Raw genomic sequence first — 5,762 nt, forward strand, 5'->3', positions numbered from 1 at the left:
TTTTGGGAACCAACTAAGATGAGGTTATATTGGTGTTACAGTTAGACTGGGTTTATGGAATATATCTATGTTGCTCCTAGGTTCTTTTGCATAGAGTTAAGGCATCCGTGGCCTCGGGGCATACAGTGTGCCAACTCACCAGGCAGGGCAACCTGAAGTGCAAGACAGAAGGTTAAATGACAATATAAACATTGCCTGGCCTATATAATGTGGCACCTGAGTCATGTGGTAAAGATGAGAAACAAGGTTTGAAATATATGAAGCCAGAAGCTAGTCTGAAATTCTTCTAATCATCGGCTCTGTAAAATTTTAAGTAGGAGATTCAGTTCTCATGAAAGCCTGACCAAAACCAAAATTATTTTCTGTCAAGAATAAATTTTAAAATGCCACATAATTCAGATAAATATATAACACATACTTTCTCATTTCATAGCAATTGTTTAAAAATACATCTGTAAGTGAAGTCTCATGTTTTAAGCCTCCCAAATATCAATAATAAAAACAAATCCAGTCAACTGTGTTAGAGGAAAGACTAGATTACATTTTTTTCATTCTCCTTTAGAATATTATATTACATAGTCATTGTCATACAAAGAGATGATCAAAGAACATGGAGCCAAAAATATATACATGTGTATATATATATGAGTTATAGAAATGTGTCCGGCAGTTTTAAAAATATTATTTAAATATTATATTTATTTTTATGAATTTTATGATATATATTAATTTTTGTGGTATGTATCATTTTCAAAAATATATAACTTATGGTTTCTTATTCCAAATAAATATTCATTTTCATACTTGTATTTTTTTCTTAAAGACGGCTCCCTCAAATTATATCAACTTTAGGTTCCATAAAACCTATATATGTCCCTGATAGAAATATCAGAGACAAACAAACAAACAAAAAAACTAAGACATGGTGCTTGACATTTAGAAATGTGCCTTCCACTACAGCCATGCCACCTTGAACAAGCCCGATCCCGTCTGATCTCGGAAGCTAAGCAGGGTTGGGCCTGGTTAGAACTTGGATGGGAGACCACCTAGGAAGACCAGGTGCTGTAGGTGTTAAAAAAAAAAAAAAAGTCATAGAAATGTGCATTTCAGGGAGAAAACTGACTGGTAACCAAAATGTTACAATACTTCAGGGAGAATAGAAAAGAATATGTGAAATTTCTGTGGTTCCTTTGATAACCAAATTAAATGAAATGCTCTAATTTCAGACTCTGATGATGTGTTGATGGTGGAGGATTGTGTAATCTGATGAAATTTTCCACATCATCTGCTTAACACACTCAGTAAGCCACTGAGACTTGTTCACTCAAGCAATCACAAACTTTCTTGAGAGCCGATGGCAAGTTGAGTCTTAGCATCTGGGCTGCATGCTTTTCATTTTCTCTTGCTGAGCCACAAACACATGGTTCTCTCCATGAGATTTCCTTGTTCTGGGATATTGGCTACCCAGAGATTCAGATGGTCTCCAGGGTGTGCTGGAAGGAGAAATTCTGAGGAGATTTGAGGCAGGTCTGGAAAGACGGGCAGAGATTTAGAAGGTCTTAAAAATCATCCAGGTTCTGACTTCAGGCTCTTGTCTGCCTGCGGGAAGCAGGATGAATTCTGGCAGTAAGGCCATACTGAAATACTATCAGCCTAATTAATATGGTGACATCACACTATAGAGGCTCGCCTTTCGCTAAAACCAGATGCAGCCATGTCTGCTTGGAAGACTTTGGCAGGCTCAGACAACTTCTGAGTCTTCTCTCTTACAACCTGATCTTGTGTTGCATTTGAACATGTCAGTGCTTTCACAGAATGGACACTTTCAGAACTAACTCATCACCTTCCTCACAATACCAGGTCCCTTTCTGGACCTCCTTACATTTGAGTTTTGTATTCTCATTTTCTAAGCTTCCCAGGTCCAATCTCTAAATCATTTTTAGTTCTTTTATTTTTCTCTTTCTCTTAGATATTCTTCTGTGAGGTAAATGAGACAAAATGTGTAAAGCATAAAATATGTGATAACTGGAACATGCTAGGCACTCAACAAGTGACAGTCCACTTTCTCTTCCACCCTCCCTTCCTGATTATGACATTAGGAGAATTCCGTGTTCCTCTCACTGGGCTCCATTGTATCCTTCTCTCCATTCCGTACTATACAACATCACCACAGGCATTCTCCAAAATGTTCCTCTTCACGAACCTCATGTCTAATCCCCTGTAGTGGGTTGACTTGTGTTCCTCAAAAAGCTGAATCCAAGTCCTAATTCCCAATACCTGTTGAACATGACCTTACTTGGGAAAAAGATCTTTGTAGATGCAATCCTTAAGTTAAGGATCTGGAGATGAGATCATCTTGGATTTAGAGTGGGCCGTAGATTCAGTGACAGAGGTCCTTATAACAAGAGAGGAAGAACATCTGAAGATGGAGGCCTAGATTGGAGTGATGCATCTTCAAATCAAGCAATGGCAAGAATTACTCGCAGACTCTAGAAGCTAGGAGAAAGGTATGGAATGGATTTTCCTTCAGAGCCTCCAAAAAGAAATAATCCTGCCAACACTTTGCATTCGAATTTACAGAAATATGAGAGAATAAATTTTTGCTGTTTTAAGCCTTCGGGTTCGTGGGAATTTCTTACAGCAGTGCTAGAACTTTAAAACGCCCTCTTAGCCTGACCCTTAACGTCCTTTTTGAATCCAAGTGTGTAGCCCACCTTTCCCAGGTTCTCTTTTACTACTTTCCTTTACAACTTTTCTCTTCTGCGTATGGAGAGTCCCTTGATCATGCAGTGATTAACTGTGCATTTTGCCTTTTGTAATGTGATGCCTTTTTTCTTCCTAAAACTCATTTTGTCTTCTCTACTCGTTCAAATTCTAATCATGAAATGAAAGACCTATCCTAGCCCACAGTGATTTCTTTACTATTCTGAATTCTTAACACACATTTAACATTGAATCCTGTTTTGTTCAAATAGCATTTGTTTTTCTCTTCATATATGTATCTCCTTAAGAGAAGGATGTTTTAGCATCATAGAAAATGGTGAATAAATAAATGAAGTCAGAAAGTACTGATAGAGAATGTGGCTGAATTGTGTATGCCCCAAAATCATATGTTGCAGACCTAAATCCCAGTCCCTCGGAATGTGACTGTATTTGGAGATAGGGCCTTTAAAAAGATAATTAAGGTTAAACGAGGTCATAGAGATGGCTCTAATCCAATCAGACTGATGACCCTTAATAAGAGGATATTGGGACACAAAGAGACACGGGTGCACATGCACAGAGAGACCACCATGTGAAAGGGCAGTGAGAGGGCGGCTGTCAGCAAGCCAAGGAGAGAGGCCTGGAATAGACCCTTCCCTTACAACCCTCAGAGGAAACGAACCCTGCCAGCACCTCGATCTTGGTCTTCTAGCCTCCAAAACTGTGAGAAGATAAGCTTCTTTTGTTTAAGCCACACAGTCTGTGGTATTTTGTTACGGCAGCCCTAGCACACTAAGGCAGCGGATAAAAGGCTAAGTCTGAAAAATAAACTGCTAGAAGGGCAAGTAAAAAGACAAATTTATTTTGTACCTGAATTTATGTCATCCCTCTCAAGTCCCAGTCATAAAATAGCAGACTGTCTGACAGAGCCCTTAGTAAAGCTCACTGACTTTTGAGTTTATTACGAAAACAATATCACTTTTGTATGAAATTCAAAGAGATATACGAATACAACTGCAACTTGGCCTTCACCACTCTTCACCTTCTTCTGGAATAATGTTATTGCCTAACCTATAGTCAGGAAGTTACCTGACAGTCTCATGAGTTAATCTGCTAATTTAAAATTACACAAGGTTTAATTAGAGGATTTTAAGCCTAGGCATTTTCTAGGATTGACTAAAGGGTATACTACGGATTAGTGGATCTATGGAATAGTTGGCTGGAATCAAAATAACACTGGTTATTTTAATTTTATGTATATTTTTTGTCAAGGTCATATCAGTGTATGCTTTTCTCATCTTCATTCCTTTGCCATCCCGTAGCTGCTTCTGCTTAAAGGAAAAAAAAAAAAAATTCATCTGGCTTATTACACTATTAAAATTAAATTTGGAATCTTGAGTTTCCTTTTGGGGAATCACTTTTAGAGGATCATTGACAGAATGTAGTGTGTCCAGAGACCCACTACATAATAAACAACAAGAAATAGTCTAAAAAGTTATTTGAGAAATTCACTTAAAAATGTCACTTAAAAATGGGGAGGATTCTATCCAGTGAGGCACCTGAGGGTGTTTGAGGTAGCTTGTGTTTGGTAAGAAATATATGGAGGGCTCACTACTGGATGAGGATATCAGCTTGTTCTCCATGGTTCTTGAGGTAAGGAGCTGAGTCTAATAAGTGTGCCTTTCAGAATGCTAATTTCATTTCACCACAAAAACTTTTGCTACACGGTTTAATTTCCTAAGGATCAGAAGTAATGAGGTGTAGAGACCCATTGAGTGGCAACGTATTTTAGTGGCTAACAGGGTTTTGGAGTTGTAGCTTTACCTCTTATTAGTTGTGTGACCTAGTCTAGGTACTTAACTTACTTTGCTTCAGTATCTCCATCAAAATGAGATTAATGATTGCTCCTACCTCATTCTGAGTATTAGATGAAACAATTTGTGTAAGCTGCTGAGGAAACTGATACTAAGAGGGGTGGTTTAACATATTTAGTCACAAATTTCAGCTGAGCCTATGTCTAGTTTTGAGCTCTAGACTCTGATTTCATTACGCCACTTGGTTTCCAAGTTTTCTTCCAATATCTAAAAGGGAAAAGGAGCTATAAATGAGGAGTCTGAGGGAAGTGCATTGAAAGAGAAAGCAGTTGGCCTCTTTCTATGGCCAACTGTGTAGACTTACATTAGGCCACATAGTTGACAAAATGATTTTATCTATGAGTCTGTTTAAACACCAAAAGAAGCAATTTCTTCTCCCATGCCCCAGTTCTCACCCTTCTGCTTCCTTCCTTTATCACTCTCCAGCCTCTACCAGGGGGACCCTAATGTACACCTGGAATGTCTCTGATGAAGCCATTTCTTACCTATTCTTTGCCCTCCTCTAGCATTTAAAACCATAGAAGGCTGTTTTTGAAAACTTGGCTCTGACCAGGCTCATTACATTAAAAAATATTAAACTAAGAACATAAGAACTAAGAACTAAGAACTAAGAACTCTGTATTTTAGTCATAAAATATGAAAACTAAGAAACAAATTAAGTGGAATAAAAGACCAAGTAAGGCTGGATCTGAAGCAGGTCATGCTCAGGAAGACCTGTGGGGATAATTTATAACCATTACTCCCTGGATATCTCTCTGAGATAGTCCATTCTGAGATGAGTATACCTTGAATTGTGTAAAAGGGTATGAAGCACATATTAAGCTCTGGGATCCTGATAATATATATGATAATAAGCTGTCTGGTTGACACCTATATTAACTAGGCTCATATCTAGAAAGAACTTAAAATAATATGAGTTGTTTAATTGAGGGTGCTTATCATCATTAATAAACAACAAGAAATAGTCTAAAAAGTTATTTGAGAAATTCACTTAAAAATGTCACCAAAATTTCAGAAAATTACAGTTTCTGAGGTAAACCTACTATGTATTGAGAATGGCTCTGCTGTGCTTTACATACTATATATTATTTGGTCCTCACCAATAATAGGTCAGTGTGATTATTGTTCCCATTTCACAGATTAGAAAATTAGGTCCAAAGAGGTTCGGTAACATTCCCCAAATCA

General features: G+C 37.7%; 1 pseudogene; it reads left to right on the forward strand.

Annotated features, from left to right (window-relative positions):
- The first annotated feature begins 952 nt into the window (after nt 1-952).
- On the forward strand, nt 953-1,071 carry LOC120586911 (uncharacterized; annotated as a pseudogene).
- Nucleotides 1,072-5,762: the final 4,691 nt, after the last annotated feature.

The sequence above is a fragment of the Pteropus medius genome, unplaced genomic scaffold, assembly GCF_902729225.1.
Source record: "Pteropus medius unplaced genomic scaffold, Ma_sr-lr_union100, whole genome shotgun sequence".
NCBI classification, from domain to species: domain Eukaryota; kingdom Metazoa; phylum Chordata; class Mammalia; order Chiroptera; family Pteropodidae; genus Pteropus; species Pteropus medius.